Here is a 17,452-nt window from a genome sequence, read left to right on the forward strand (position 1 = left end):
ACGATCCCTGATACTGAATACTGGTGTCAGATTTTGAGGGTAAAGGAGAACCCAATGTAAAACCAGACTGATCTCATGAAGTGGCGTATGTATGACACTTACATTACCTTGCGATTGCGTGTTAATTTACGCCGTAGCGAGTAGTATGAAAGGGCGAAAATCCACGTAGGGAGGTTGGTTGCGGTGGTGGATGGGTCAAACACAGGACTTTCACCCAGGAGACCAGGGATCGTGTCCTGCGTGTCACATTTCCTAAACTCAGCCGTTGCGTTCTTCTTTCCCTAAACCAAACCCATCCGGTGTACACGGCGTTCAAACTGCGTACAGGTAACAAGCCACTTGGCTTTAGAAAGTGGCGTGTACATTTACGTGACAACACGCCAAGTGGCGTGTATGTTTACGTCCGCTGTATACAGTGTAGACATACACACACAGCTCAAAATGCATACAGGGCGTGTATGTTTACGCAAAGTCAAGAGGTCATGTTGGTTAAACAGTAAGAGAGACATCCTGCCATTTATTTGATTAGAGTTTTAATGCTGTAGTGCCCTGGAGCGATGACTTAATAGTACAGGTGGAAATTTTGGATTTTTTGGAAACCCAAAATTGTTCAGATCTCATCTTGTAAAGAAAACGAGGGGTTAAGTGTTGTTGATTTTACAGGTGCACGAGTGCATTCACTCACATCATTCTTAAATGATCAAGCTGCTGTTACTTGTCACAAACCGGCTCATGGCCTGTGGCAAATAAATGAGGGGACACCAACAACAGGTATAGGCCAATCAAACTATATTTTATTATAAATCAAAACTAGTAACTTTAAATAAAGAAAAAGGAATGAGGTGTGAGAATGTCATAATGTAAGGTGTATGCAAAGTGCATGGATGAATGAATCTGTATAGGTGTAAATGACTGAATGAAAACTAAGTAGAACTATAAAGGAACAAACTAAACCAAGTCATACCTGGAGGAGCAGAGAGAGAGAACAAAGTGATTAGAGGCAACTTAAATACCTGAGCCCAGGTGGCTCCAATCTACTAACGACCCTCCTCTGCCTGCAGGAGGAACCACCCCTGCACTGCAGAGGTGGGGTTGTAACATCCCCTTAAAATGAGGGTCCCACCCTCAGCCCCAAAACTTTGGCTACCCTATTCAAAAAGTTCCCCAAGAAGAGGAAAAAACAACTCAAGCCCGGTTCTTAGCAGTCGCCCCGTGGCCATAGTTCTGGTTGCATCCAGGTTGATTCCAGTAGTTGTAACCTTGATTCCAGTTCTGGCCCTGGTCTCCACGGCCCCTGCTGCGTCCTCTGTATCCATGGCCACCATACTGCTGCTGCCGGTAGACCTCTTTGGGCTGGGCTATCTTGATTTCACACTTCCTTCCACCGACATTGGGGAATTTCTTCTCCATAACCTTCTTGACAGAAGTCTCTCTTCTATGTGATGAACACAAATCCCTCCTCTTTCCTGTCCTTTGATCTTGTGGAAGCTCAATGGTCCCAACCTCTCCAAAGGATCCAAAGTACTCCTGAATGACTTCCTTTGAGGTGTCCGGGTTAAGGCCTCCCACAAAGATTTTCTTGACTGGATCCTTCTTCATGGCCATGGCTTTCTTTGGGTCGATCACTCTGCCATCAAGCCTGTGCTCCTTCTGTTCAGAACCTTTTCTGCACTGGCTGCATCTTTAAAGAAAATGAAGCCAAAGCCCCTTGACCGGCCTGTCTGCTGGTCCATCTTTATGGTGCAATCTGTCACCTCACCAAATGTAGTGAAGTAATCTTTAAGATCCTTCTTGCTCGTTTCCCAGCTGAGACCACCAACAAACATTTTCCCTGCATCCTCCTTGCGTGAGGCAGAGCGGGTAACAGCCCAACCTGGAAAAACTTCAGAAGACACACAGTTGCAATCTGGAGATACCTTCACAGAGAGTACTGAAACTTACTTCTTAAAAGATGTTCATTTTGCCATCTGCCCACACCTTACTACCTGCCAAGTCATTCCCCAAAATCATGTGCACTCCCTCTGGCAACTGGGGTCTAACCCCAACAGCTACATCACCCTCTACCAGACCACATTTAAGGGTAATGTCATGTAAAGGAGAAAAGAATGGAACTAATCCCATGCCACGTATCACAACACAACTGCCAGTATCAGACTCCTCGGAGAACGGCAAAACAGATTCCAAAAGAAAAGAATCTAAAGCTCCAGTGTCTCTTAAGATCTTAATTGGGACATTGTGGTTGCCATCTACCAAAGACACAACACCATCTGAAATAAAGGCTGAAAAATCACCTTTGGAAGACTCGAAACCAAACTCAACTATTTGCTGAGAAAACTCACCCTGGTGGTCAGAGGCTGTAACAGGAACTGCCATCACAGCAGGTTTAGCTTGACTTAACTTTTTCAAATGAAGTAGAGGACAATCTTCCTTCCAATGTCCTTCAACTAAACAGTAGCAACAGGTATTAACCTTAACCAGTGCTGTAGGTCCCCCAGAACCAAACTTCTGCTGAGGCCTTTGAAACAAAGCTTCAGACAAAGATGACCTACTAGTCCCAGGAGTAAAGTTATCTTTATAGTACACGTAACTGTTTGACTCAAAATGGCTTTTATGTGTCAACCTGTACTCATCTGCCAGAACTGCTGCATCACTCGGAGACTTAACTTTACGTTCATTAATGTATGTAGCAACCTGGTCAGACACAGAATCTTTGAACTGTTCCAACACAATCAAGTTAGACAGACCCTCAAAAGTACTAACTTCAGAAGCTGTGCACCAACGATTAAATGCAGAAGTCAAATCTCGAACAAACTCAGAATAGGTTTGTGAATCTAGCTTTTCCCTATAACGAAAGCGTTGACGATATGCCTCCGGCACAAGCTCATAGCCCTTCAGGACTGCTGATTTAACTTTAGCAAAAACTTTACTATCAGCTACACTCAGTGCTGAAAAAGCCTCAAGTGCTTTCCCTGTCAGTGCACATTGCAACAACATAGTCATGTCCAAATCTGACCAAGCCCTAGCTCCCGCAATACGCTCAAAGTAAAGCATGTATCTGGATCTGACTCATCAAATTTAGGCAACAAACAAAGATTCCGTGACACATCAAACTGTGGTACTCCTTCTGGCCTATTAACATTTTGCAATCGCGCTATTTCCAACAACCAGAACCTGGTGGCCCCTCCCACATCCCTGGAGGTGCTCCCGAGCCGATGTAGGGAAAAGGAAAAGTGAAGCTCTACCCACGTTCACTGCCACCTAAAACAAAAACACCACAAGCCTCCTATGGACACTTGCTGATAAGCCTAAACAGGAGAGGACTCCCACCTAAACAAAAACCCAGAACAGGCCCAATGTGAATTGTTAACCAATTTAGCTATAAAGCTAACTGAATAAGAGGAACACATGGCTCTCAATGCTCTCTCCAATAATATTGGCCATACCAAAGCATCCCCTCAAACAAAAGTTTGGCAATCTAAGCAAAACTAACAAAACTACTAACCCAAATAAACTACAAAACAAATAAGCCAAACTACAAGTAAACAAAACAAATCAATAAGGCAAAACCAGCCTAAACAAAACTTTAATCAACTATTGAAAATTGTCAAAGTAAACTCAAACACTAAAGCAAGACTAAAGTATAATTAAATTTAGCTTAAAGACGAGCCCCCACTTGTCACAAACCGGCTCATGGCCTGCGGCAAATAAATGAGGGGACACCAACAACAGGTATAGGCCAATCAAAATATATTTTATTATAAATCAAAACTAGTAACTTTAAATAAAGAAAAAGGAATGAGGTGTGAGAATGTCATAATGTAAGGTGTATGCAAAGTGCATGGATGAATGAATCTGTATAGGTGTAAATGACTGAATGAAAACTAAGTAGAACTATAAAGGAACAAACTAAACCAAGTCATACCTGGAGGAGCAGAGAGAGAGAACAAAGTGATTAGAGGCAACTTAAATACCTGAGCCCAGGTGGCTCCAATCTACTAACGACCCTCCTCTGCCTGCAGGAGGAACCACCCCTGCACTGCAGAGGTGGGGTCGTAACACTGTTAAAATGATCAAACAAATGATGATCTTGTGGTTGGCGTGCAGTCTGTTAGTTAATTCACCAACATCGATTAATTGAGATGATGTGAATCCCAACAGATTATTCACCACAGGGTTTAGGATACATTTAAGAGCTCTGTAGCAATGACATTCACATTTCTTCTTTCTTTTGTGGCATTTTTAGGCTTTATTATTGATAGGACAGCTTAGACATGAAAGGGGAGAGAGAGGGGGAATGACATGCAGCAAACGGCCGCCGGTCGAAACCAAACCTGCGGCCGCTGCGTCAGGGACTGAGCCTTTGTATATGGGCGCGCGCCCTACCAGGTGAGCTACCCTGGCACCCAACATTCATCTCTTTACAATAATGTTACCTCTGAACATGTAAAAGGCTAATATATAACTTAAGCTTACACATTCAAAACAATGACATGCATAATTGGGTATAATGGAGGGAAGACAAAATTGAAAGATGCTGAGCGTCGTTAGGCGAGACACCCCAGGCAAAAACTCATCATTTTCCAATTTTGAGTTTTTGGGCTATTTTACTTCCATCTTCTTTCAGACTATTGGTATAAATACACATGTATGTGTTTATTTTACTACACTGTGTTTTTGCACCTGTGAATTTCTCCTAAATTCAGCAAAAGTTAGCATTAGATAATGCCTCATTTGCATATTTTAACAAAACATTAAGTAATTAACTGGGAAAGGTTCATGATGATATCTGTTAGTTTCATTATGTCTTGCAAAATGTCTGATATTTTATAATCCATATCTTCAAAGGTCATTTTCTCAAAATGGGTTTTTCTCGCACTCTGTGACAAAATCTCCACTTCAGTAGCACTTACATACACCAAACTTTCCAGATACATTCCTATCTATATTCTGAAGGTTTTCACAGAGGGATTTGTTCAGATATCATTCATAGCCTAAATTATCATTGTATACCTAAAAACGTGGCGAAAATGGATTTTTCATGGTTGTTGACATCATATTCTGCTTTATGCAGTGATAAAAGGAGATATCCAAAATCCCCTCTGTAAAACCGGTTGACTCTAATATGTCAACAAAATAAAACCTGGCTTTTTCCAATGTTCAGATTTCTGCTCTGGAAATGTATACAAATTAGCGCATATTTAACAAGGTAATGCTTAATTTCCATATTTAAACACAAAATTCCAGAAAACTTGTAATACAAAAGATATTTGTCTTAATGTAAGTAATCAACTGGGGAAGTTTCATGGTAATATCTATTAGTTCACTCCTGCACACTGTCTAACTTTCAAAGTTTAATTTAATAGCCAGCAATTGTTCTGTAGAAGCCTTACAGGCCATGTAGGCATAAAGTTGTGTGACTGTCTGTTGAGTGAAGGTTTGGGAAGGTTTGGGAAAAGGCAGCAGATAGATGAAAAAGACGTCCACATCAAAGCTGCTGCCCTAGCAGCATCATGTGTAAACTGGTCCAGTGATGATGCCCCAGTAATGCTGCCAGGCATCTGACTCCACACTCAGAAACTACAGGGACATGACCAACACAGCCCTGCATCTGCCAGAGGGTGCAGTAGTAGTATGATGAATGTGTTGTAAAGCAATGCAAAGGTCATGGCCATAAAATGACCGAGGTCAATAAAACATTATAAGAGACTTGACAACAACTGTACTTTTGAATTTGTAGCAAAAACATGTATTTGTATTTTGCATTTGAAATTAAGTAAACATAGTAAGTAAAATAAAGAAATTTTGCAACATGTTTTTGCAGAATCTGTAGCAGCGGTATCTTTTATCTCTTCAACTTATTTCAGGATAAGTGTCTTCAACAACAGTAGGTTTTTCTTATCTCTCTGCATGCAAGACCAAAATCCAAAGCCCGTTCACTCGTTTTTCAGTTAGACACAAAGTGATTCAAAACTTTAAACACATTATACTGTCACTGTACCAGACAGACACAGAGACAACAAGATAGAGAGAAAATTATATTTACCTGGTATTCAACTTCCATGCTGTTGTTCTTTGCTGTAGTTTGGTAAAAACACTGTGTGCTGCACGCAGATAATAGAAATGTAAACTCCATGTCTTTCTTTGGCCCTAAACCCAAAGTCAAGTCCACAGTCAGAATTAAACATGCCAGCAAACAGAGATCAGCAGACACACTTATCATCCTCCACTCGCAGTGCATAGACCATGTAATCCACTTTCACCAACTTTGAGCAACTTTGTTCTATGTTACACATGCACGATAAAGCAAGTTTACTGCATATCTGTAATTGCTGACTCTCAAACTCCGACGGTTGGAAAATAGCCTCACAGTAAAGTTCCTTGATCAGAACTGAATAATTGGAGCACTATCCGCGCAGACCATTAGCGCTCTGCAGTATGAACTGCAGCCACATGCAAAACTGAGGTGGGGTGACAAGTTGCAATGTACATTACATGATGAGCTTGATGATGCATGACTATGCCTGGTGTTTATGACGGCCTGTAAAATTAGTGTAAGTAAAATTAAGATATAATATTAATTTACATCTACATGATTTGTACTTGTCATGTGCTCTTCCATTCTGTAGGGAGGGCTGTGGGTAAAACCAGACAAAAAGCCAGGCCTACAGCCTGGACATCAAGGATGTTTTAAGAATAACTTGATATTGGTAAGTGAAAAACTTACAGAAATTCTGATCCACAGGGTACAGTATGCTGAACTGATGATTCATGATGATGTAATGCCTGAATTAATGTAGAATCAGGAATTCCAGTTGCTCACTAAAAATGATCAAGTCACTATGAGTTTGTAGTTAGTGCTGTATAGTTTTTAACTCACATTTACCTCATACATGAAAGGTCCAGTGTGTAACATGCTTAGTTGTTCATTATCAAAATCTGTGTTGCCCGTTCACAAACTTGTCCTTTTTCATGAATATTTACCACCACCATCAATTCCAAGTATTCCTTTTGGCTTGAAATTTTACATTTTTTTTTTCCATCATTCAAAATCAAATGCATAGGTTTCAAATACCATTTCCTATATTACTGGTTTCCAGCTAATTTAGTGGCATGAAAATCAACATTAAGTAATTAACAATTGTTAATTAATGATATAGTGCAAATTCATAGTGACTTCATAATTTCTTAATGGTGAGTAGCAGGATCATGATATATCCTGCATTGTACTGCAATGTCATCATCAATAATGCATTATAGTTATACATTACTTAAAGGGATAGTTTGGATTTTTTGAAGTGGGGTTGTATGAGGTACGTTATCCATAGTCAGTGTATTACCTACAGTAGATAGCGTCGAGTAGTCGGCACACGCCCGATTTGGAGAAGCAGGCAAGAGGACAGTCACAGATGCTGAGCGACGTATGCTGTGGACGGGGGCAGCAGCAAAACATATTTTAGCCACCTAAAAAAGGCCCACCTAAATAAAATCAATGTCAGTTTAAGTGTACGCTATATTTAGAATATTTTCACCGCTTTACCTTGCCGTCAGACAGCCCTGTTTAAGTTTACGCAGGGGAACTGAAGCCGTTCTGTGCTCTCGTCAAGGCCACCAGCCTCCTTAGATATATATTTAGATATTAAAACTAATAGATGTGCTTGGATATAAAATTTGGATCTGGATATAAAATCAATGCCTCAAACTCATAAATTATGTTAATGAATTGTTACGTCCAACCATCACTTATGTTTTAAAATTACAACCTTGAAGATCTCCATTTCGTTCTCTGCGGCGGCACATATGGCGATAAGCGGTAGCCTAATTGCAGGTGTGTTTTTGGACAGTGTGGCCTGTGTAATATTTACTCACAACGCTAGCAGAGTTTGGAAACAAACAGTACACTGCTTCACTTAATAACAAGTGAGTCTGTTGTGTTACCTCCGCTTACCCTCTCTGGTGGACCAAACTCTGCTGGGTTATCTCATTAGGCAATAGATAGTTACTGTAACATACATTTATTTAATGAAAATCTATGAGATTATTACTTTAAGCCTTCTGAGAATGTCACTTATCTGGGTATCAAACATGTCCCTCAATTAGATGAAATAGTACCGTGTCATTATAAACCTATAATTGAATTGAATCAGTTTTAAAATCTATAACATTATGCATATATCTCTTAATTGGCAGGTAAAATGTACTGAAAATGAATATTCTGACAAAATTGTATTATTATATAAGATATTTAGCAAATTTGTATGGAATATGTATGGCATCCCTGACTTCAGACAGCTAGCTAGACTATCTGTCCAATCTGAGTTTTCTGTTGCACAACTTAAACAACTTTTGAACGTACACATGTTCCACCAAAACCAGTTCCCCCCGAAGCTATTTTGCAGTGGCTCCGTGCGAAGCCCATGATGATTGTGATTGGTTTAAAGAAATGCCAATAAACCAGAGCACGTTTTTTTTCTCCCATCCCGGAATGCTGTGTGGACTTGCCAGACTCTCCTCCGCAGCGTGTGGAGGAAGGTCTGGCAAAGCGAGACTATATATTTGTAAGATGTGTTAGAGCAGTATCAGTGACAGGGTTTAACCAGAATGGGATTCTTTGTTAATCTCTGCAGAAAAAATCTACTAGAAGGTCAGAAGTCAGGAAGGGAGCAGAGCAGCACCACCCCGCTGCTTGGATGTCTTTCCATCTCTGTACATCACATCATGCTTGTCAGTTTTTTTAATTCAGTTTATATTCAGACTTGTTCCCTCCTGCCCCTTCGCTGGTCAATGTGAGAAATACTGTTAACAAAGGTCATACATTACTTTATTACTAAAGTCTGCAGTATTTTGTACTTTGACATGTAAGCCCACCCACTTTCAAAGCCTTCACTTCACTCCTACTAAAACAACAAAAGAACTTCTAATGTAGGCCCACACATACAATGTCCTATTAGGATGCATAGAGGTATGAAGTGCATAATAGCAACAAACAATGTAATGCATTGCTTGAAGAGTATACAATTCCATTTTCAGGACAGAATATGTAATTAAGCCACTTGTATTTGTAGTGTTTCATTATATAGAAATAATATTTTAACGAACTGGTTTACTTTATGATACAAGAGTGACTTCATGATTACATAACAGATATAAAATGACAATTACATGGCTACATTGGAGAAAGCCCTGAAAGAATGGAAGCTAGACGGTTCTTGGTTCACTGAGTGAGAGAACAGGAGGGGGGCACTTCTTATGGGAGACGCATTCCTCCCATAGTTTTGGGACACCTCTTCAGCCCGTGCATACGTCAGATCTGCTCGGAGTGAAGAAAAGGAGATGGGGACTCCAAAAGAGGGAGAGAAAGAACTCGTCGACTCACTGCCAGGTCTTGTGTTTGATAGAGAGATTGTTTTTCACTCAGGAAAGATTTTACTTCTAAAGATTACTTTAACTTCTGAAGATGTGGAAAGTCCTTGTGATCCTCTGTGTTACACGTGAGGAAATAATCACTGTTCATTCATAAGCTGCTTTTCTAGCTGTTATAAGAGAACAGTTTTTTGGAAGCAAACATTTGATTAGAAATGTCTATTTTATCTCAGGTGTCAGCCTCACGTCCAAAGGACTGTCAATGTCCCTGTGACAACCCCAGATGTGCAGCTGGAGTCAGTCTCATGCTGGATGGATGTGGATGCTGTAAAGTTTGTGCCCGGCAGCTCTTTGAAGACTGCAGCAAGACACAGCCGTGTGACCACACAAAGGGACTGGAGTGCAACTTTGGAGGGGGATATGGCTCGTCTAAGGGAATCTGTCAAGGTACAATGACTTTTGCTCTGTTCCCTTCTCTTCTTTTTTATTATTTTACTCACTTTGTCTTTTTACTCCTCTCGTCAAACCACCTCAATACTTTCTCTGTTTCTCTAAAGCAGCCAAATCAGATGAAAGAACATATGAGTACAACAACAAGATTTACCAGAACGGGGAAATATTCTGGCCAAACTGCTAACACCAGTGCACTTGCATGGGCGGTGCTGTTGGATGTGTCTCCCTCTGCCAACATCAGCTCATGCTGTCCAAACTGGGCTGTGCCAAGCCCAAGCGGGTCAAGGTGCAGGGACGGTGCTGTGAACAACTCGTCTGTCCTGAGGAGGCAAAGACAGAGAGCTCTGTGGTGAAGAAACACAGAAAAAAGCAAGACAAAAACAGACCGTCTGAAGACGACCTTACCAACTAGAATGAGCTGGCTCCTGTGTGGAGAGGAGAATCAAATTCAATACCTAGTGAGTATTTTTTGCACTGTATCCTTTCTGGTGTCATTGCTAAAGAGGGAGACAAATATATAAGGACATGTGTGTGACATTACAAACGTAGAGACATGTGCATGAGATGTCTTGCCTTTAAACTCTTCTAAACCTTGTTTTTTTTTCTCTCTGTGCAGCTTTCCGGAGTCACCCAACAGGCCACATGTTGGTCAGAGGAGTCGAGTGTGTGTCTCAAACCACAGCTTGGTCACCGTGCTCCAAATCCTGTGGCACTGGAGAATCCACCAGGGTGACCAACAGAAACACTCTGGTGAAACTGGTGAAAGAGACTCAGATCTGTGACGTCCGACACCTGCAACCAAAACACCTTTACCAGATTCAAGGTACATTCCACACTTTTTTTTATTCTTTAGCATGATACAATTTAATTATTTCACTTGATGGTGGTCTGTAATCTTAATCTAATGTAAGCATTATGTGTCTTAGATCTTAAAGTTTTAGTTGGTAACTTTTTTTTATAATAATGGACGTCCGTTACATTCAAGCAATTATCTAGTGAGTTGATACAAAGCTAATTTAAGACTATTAGCTTCCCAAAACTCAGTAGGGCTACGTTCACAAAATGGTGTAGTCTGGCGAATTTTCACACGAAGAATCTAGAGTGAACATAATTACCTCTTCATCATGTTTTTTTAATCCTCCGTGTCCTCCTTGTGTGTGGGTGGTGCGCTATCAGGGAAGGCTTGCATCATGTGGATGCAACGACAGTGTTGTTGTCATTACTTAGAACTCCTCATGGAGGAGACAGAAGCTACGCACTATAGCTTTAACCATGAATAACATTACAATTTACATGTGCTTTTGATGTCTTCCCTCTAACAAGTCAGAAATGTAACCACATAGAAAAGGCCAGACGTCCAGTTAAACTGTCCCACGCAGGCTGCCGTAGCCTGCGTGGGACATCAGGTCCTGCTCTGATGGCCAATGCTGCAGGCCTCACCGAACCCAGACGTTACCTGTCCACTTTCGACGCAAACAAGGAGAGATCATCGGCAGGATGGTGATGATGATTGAGTCTTGCAAATGTAACTTAAACTGCAATGGCAGCAATGAAAAGACTCCTGCCCGCTACGGACTTTTGAACGTTATTCATAAACTGAAAATGTAGAGTTTTGAACAGAAGACCCCTTAAAGGTGCAGTAGGTAAGACTTATAAAACTAACTTTCTTTCATATTTGCTGAAACTGACCCTATCTTCGAGTAGAACTACATGAAGCAGGTCATTAAAAAATAAAAATAAAAATCCAGCTCCTCTGGCATCACCTACAGCCTAAGTATCGGAAAAAAATATTTCAGCAACGTTTTTATGGATTGGAAATACTTCGGTATGTGGCAAGTGAATTCATATGAAGTAACATTTATCCACGAACAACTACGATATTTTAAGAAAAGTATATGTTGTTTAATAATGAAGTAGGGGTAATGAGGTATACCTATATTCACGGGGGATGGGGAAATCATACAGGCAATGGAGAAAAAAAACATCTCAATGTCAGTCGTGGTTAACGTTATTCTTTTATTTATTTACAGATTCAGATTTCTCTTGGCACAGCTACCAGAAGACTTACACATTTCAGACAGGTTGCTCACGTCACATTTACGTTGTCGAGCTCAGTTTGAGGCTGCGCAGTAACGGTCAGCCATCACCGGAAAAGTGTTTCTAATCGAAGTCTGCGGTGTCACTGTGTCCATTTATTTCACTGTCTATGGTTTCCTCCCCTTCCAGCCTCTTCACACGCACACTGTCGTGCACAGCTCTCCCTTGTCGGGGGAGGGGCTTAGGAGACCATTTGGACTTTAGAAGAAAGGGGGGAGGGACTGAGAAGATGTCGATGTTCAAATTTTTTGGCTAAGTCCAGGATCTTCACAATCCTACCTACAGCACCTTTAACTTCAAAATAACGCTAATTTTAAAGATTTAAAAGTAGAACCAACACTGTTGGTACTGTTTGTTTTCAGCAAAACTTGCAATGTTTATTGGTGTACAGTAATTTGTCAAACTAGTTTCCTTATCTGATCGACTAAAGGATGTTTTATATATTATTTTATTTAAAAAAGACAACTTCATATGTACATTTATTTTTTGGATCACTTTTTTTAAACCTAAAATTCTTATTTGACAGTGGAATGCCTTTAATTTCAATCAATTAAAGCTATAGTGCGTAGTTTCTGCCACCCCCATGATGAATTCTAAGTAATGACAACAAAACTGTTGGCGCGTCCACATAATACAAGCCTTCCGCGACCACATTACATGAATTCATTTCAGGAGTTTTAATTCTAAACAGCCAAACTTTAATTTAATGAGGAATGGAATCAACTGTGTCCTGTTTAACTAGTGCCTTCTTGTCCCTTTTAATATTCCTCTCCTTCCTCCTCGCCCTCATCCTCAACAGAGTCGACTCCAACCTCCTCGTAATCCTTCTCCATGTCCCCTCTGGCTTGGGAGAACTCCCCCTCCTCTATACCTTCACCAGGCCCGGATTGGCTAATCGGGAGCACCGGGAGAATTCCCGGTGGGCCGGTCTGGTTGTTTGGTTGTGAGGGCCGGTGTTCAGGTATGGCACTGGGTTGAAATCATAGTTGAATATTATGGATGCTGTCCCTATGCTGCCTGCACTCGCAGCCCACTTTTTGTATTTACAGTATTTATTTTTTCTTGCAGCCCACTCGCAGAGTGCGGTTAATGATGACCTATTTATGTTCGGAGTCCTCCGACGGCAGCACCTTGCTAAAAAAAAAAAAAAAAACGTCATCGTACACAAGTCACTGGGGCTTGTTGGAGGATGCCACCGCGAGCAAAAAGAAGCTGTTTTAAACGGGTAGTAGAAAGCGCAAAACGGAACTGAAAAAGCGTCAATTTTAAAAGTAGAGCTCTAGAAAGTGACGCGGCCAGATGAACTTTTTCTATTTTTAGCAAAACGCCAAATGAAGACGTTGAGACGGGTAAGCTAAGTTAGTTAGGAGAAGTGCCTGCAAACCAGCGTTTATGTTTATGAATCAAACTTGTTCTTGTAGCTCCGCAGCAGCAGCTAGTAGGCCTACTAGTCCAGTTTGCTGCTAAAAGTGACAATGAAGAGCCAGTAAGGTTACCAAGCAGCAGCTATATGAGCCCAGAACTCCAGTTTGGGCAGGTAGGGTTGATGACTGAATATTATAAGAATTAATAAGAGTGTGGTGTTGACCTGCTCTATATGAAAAATGCCCTGGGATAATTAATGATGCCAGATGATTCGGCACTACCATAATGACACTGACTTGACTTGATCATAAAGCTTTGTAAAAAGGAGAGATTTGTGCTGAGAATTATGACAATTTATAAAATGTGATTTAGTGTCAGAAGCAGAGCCAGTAGTGTGCATTAGGGATAGCTGCTGTCAGTGTGGATGGCACGTCTACTGTAAGCTGTTGTATCACAGTGTGTGAACAAGCAAACATGATCAGATTAGCTACAATATAATCACTTTTTATGACCAAATATTACTTGTGACCCATTATGAAAGTTGTATTAACTAGGCCTATTCAAAGGAAAAAATAGATTATGGTGTCATTAGAAAGTGCAATACAATGTATCTTGTTCTTTATTTAATCTGTGATTACTTATTTGCACAGAAACAGATTCTGATATTGTTCAACATCATTGGGTTGTTGTTAAGATGTTAACTTTTCTAATAAATCTACATTGTGAGGCAACACTTGGAAATAGTGGTATTTTACAAAATACACCGAATTACAAGGATGTAGAGGACAGGGCGCTATTGCAGACCTATAAGGTTTTGATTACATTTTTTTAATATAGTCATTCATGAAGTAAAGTGGGCCGGTCTAAGGCATGAAAATCCAGGGCTGAAAATGAGTCCCAATCCGGCCCTGACCTTCACCCACATATTTTATTATGTCTGCCTTGCAAACTTTAATTATTTTGATTCAAGTCTGCACAATTATAATTTTATGAGTCAGTTTGTTTGCAAAAACTGTAGTTTGTATTTTTTTATTTCCTCTGCCTAGCGAATGGAAAACAAAAAGGCCTATTTTAATTCAGATCGGCATTCTAAAATGTTATGGAATTGTTTTGGCCACTCTGCCTGTAGCAAGTAGCCCACAAATAGTATAAATCTACATGCCTTGATGATATTATACTTTATATAGCCTGCCTATCAATTGTTTTAAGCGCAATAAACACAGAAAATATTTGAATCTCTCTCCCCTTTCCTGTCTTTAAGCTGTCCTGTCAAGAAAGACCAAAAAAAAACACAAAAAATCTTTAAAAATAAAATCACTTGAGGGCTTGACTTCATAAAAAAGGTACCCAAGGCATCTATATATTTAGTGAGAGTTTACCGATGACAGTGGGCTCCAGGTCCACAAAGATAGTCCTGGGGCTGTGCTTTCCATCTCCAGTCTCGCTGAAGAAGGTGCTAGAGGAATTGTCTCCTCCTACGCAAGTCTTGTCACTGAGCATCTGTCCGTCTGGCTGGATCCCGTGTTCCAGGCAGTAAAGCTCCCAGCAAGCATTGCCAATCTGGACACCAGCCTGACCAACGTGCATGAAGATACACTCGTGCTGTGGAAAGAAAAGAACAGCAGGTTATTTTACTGTATGCACACTCACACTGGAGGAAAAGAGCAATATGTAACAGTTGCCATTACATATTGCCACACATCTTTATGTTTAAACCATGTCTAACTAGATGCTTGAGATCATCATCATCACACCTCAAAAGCTAAGGTCCAAATGGAGAATACCACAACATCATGGCCAAGTCACCCAACACATGCTGCACATGTATTTACAGTCTTAAAATGAATCTGTTCAGACTAGTCTTGCTTTGCCAGACTTTCCTCCACGGCGCTGTGGAGGAGGGTCTGGCACACAGCATTCCGGGATATGGGAGAAAGACGTGTTCTAGTTTATTGGCATTTCTTTAAACCAATCACAAACGTCATGAACTAAGAACCCGACAGAGCCCCAGTGCTGCTGCAAAATAGCCTCTGGAAGGAACTTGTTTTGGTGGAACATTAGTCGTACAACAGAAAACTCAGATTGGACAGATCTAGCTGTCTGGATTTACCCTGCAGAGATCTGAGGAGCAGTTAAAGGATTAATATTTACTAGTCACTCATTAGAATTTAGCCTAAGCAGGGGAAGCAACATAACACACACATACTGTACATGCAAACACATGCACTCAAGTGTTAGTAACCACAGCAGTTTTACATGCAGTATATATTTATATATATATATATATATATATATATATTTATATATATATATATATATATATATATATATATATATATATATATATATACTTAATATATATATATATATATATATATATATATATATATATATATATATATATATATATATATATTCATAGTCACTTGGACAATAGGTAGAACACCAAAACACAAACATGACCAGAACATGGTCAACATGAGACGGAAAGCTTTAAGTCATGCTTCATATTGGGATAAGAATTCATGGTCCCAGAGTTGTCTGCTGATGCAGGACGTTTTGGTTAAGAACCTCTATCTGTTCCAGAAGCCTGTGGTGGTCTGGCAGTTGATGATGCTGGTGCAGAAACAGCTGTAAAACAGAACAAAATGATTTACAGTATAAAACATATACTATATAGAACACAGGATTAATATCAAACAGGCTGAACTTTAAATCATTAAGAATCTTCAGGCAGTAAAAACAAACAAATAAAAGACAACAAATGTTTACTCACAGCTTTGCTCATGTTGCTTGGTAGGAGAAATGCTCAGCATCACTCTCTCCAGCTCTTCATCTTCATCCATCACTGTGATGCAAACAGACAAACATTAGTATTGGCTACAATGACAGCATGTACATCTTTTTGACAAAACAAAGGAAAAACAAGACCCACCCATGGCTTCAGCAGGAGCATTTGACGATTATGTGTAAACCACAGATAAGAGGGTGGTGTGAGGGCAGCTTCTTCTGCAGGTTTTGCTGTAGCTTGTGCATCCTTGTCCCTGAAGCACAGCTTTTTTTCAGTATAAAGGCTGCATAGCCATCATCCCTGTTGTCCCAAATCTCTCGCCAGGTGTTGTTGGCACGAGAGCCAAACCCAACCAGCTGGTCATCCTCTGATGCTGCTACTGTCACAACCTGTGACCTTGCCTCGTAGTCAAGAAGAGACTGGATTTCTTGAAAGCTGAGGGCATAGTTCACAAATGACAGTAGGCTGTCCTTGCTGTGCCCCTCTGCTATAAACACTCCTGCAGCCTCCTCCTTCACCGTGTTCCTGATTAGGTAGATGGTATACCCTATACCCTATACCCTATATCATTTTCAAGAAGCCAGCGGAAGGACTTCCCCTTGTATTTGTAGCCACCTCAGATTTATCTGAGGCATCCCCACCTCTCTGACGGACGACACTGAGTGCATTTTGCCAGACCAGCTCCTCCCTTACAGGTGCAGACTTGTCCTGGAGAGATGGGTTGTCTTTAAAGGGGTGATAGAATGATTATATAGGGTATTTCACACTGTTCCTTATGGTCTCCTAATGGGGTATGTAACATTGGTTGGGCTGAAAATGGCCCAGGTGCTATTTTTTTTGGCCCTTATGCATCCCTGTGTTTTGGCTCTATTTGGAACGACGGTTTTTTTTCAAATAGCTTTTTTTTTGGTATGCTCATGAATATTTAGATGAGCTCTGCCGGACTGATTGGTTGAGGAGAATCCCAATACAAACACGATAGAGACCAAGCTGCTAATTGGTTGAGCGAATCCAAACACACACATTAGGAGACACACACACACACTGCTGCCCTCGCGCACAGCCATACACACACACAAACACAGACACACACACACCGCTGCACGAGCCACACAACAAACACAGCATAACACACTGACATAACACACTCACACACTGCACACAGGCGACGCCTACACACAAAACACATACTACTCTGTCTGTTAGTTGCATGCCCTAAAACAGGGAAAAAAACAGGCGGCACGGCGGGGGGGAAAAAAAGAGAGGGGCAAAAAAAGCCGAGACAAAATAAAAAGTTTGACACTTTCATTATAATTAGTGTTCTACCATTATTCTTGGCGTATAAAAAACCTCCACCAAAAGAATTAACTCACCTTTTCAGCTAGT

The 17,452-nt window shown here is 40.7% G+C and overlaps 1 long non-coding RNA gene and 2 pseudogenes across 1 annotated transcript; 1 reads left to right on the top strand and 2 right to left on the bottom strand.

The window, feature by feature from the left end:
* Positions 1-1,107: 1,107 nt before the first annotated feature.
* On the bottom strand, positions 1,108-1,957 carry LOC120560034 (annotated as a pseudogene).
* A 7,618-nt stretch (positions 1,958-9,575) lies between these two features.
* On the top strand, positions 9,576-11,421 carry LOC120560450 (annotated as a pseudogene).
* Positions 11,422-15,709: 4,288 nt separating this feature from the next.
* LOC120561196 lies at positions 15,710-16,237 on the bottom strand. The gene is made up of 3 exons (XR_005639571.1): positions 16,211-16,237; positions 16,052-16,123; positions 15,710-15,906 (listed from the first exon to the last, which is right to left on the bottom strand). It is a non-coding gene; the product is annotated as an uncharacterized LOC120561196 (long non-coding RNA).
* Between the last annotated feature and the right edge of the window lie 1,215 nt (positions 16,238-17,452).

The sequence above is a fragment of the Perca fluviatilis genome, chromosome 6 (genome assembly GCF_010015445.1).
Source record: "Perca fluviatilis chromosome 6, GENO_Pfluv_1.0, whole genome shotgun sequence".
Lineage (NCBI taxonomy): Eukaryota > Metazoa > Chordata > Actinopteri > Perciformes > Percidae > Perca > Perca fluviatilis.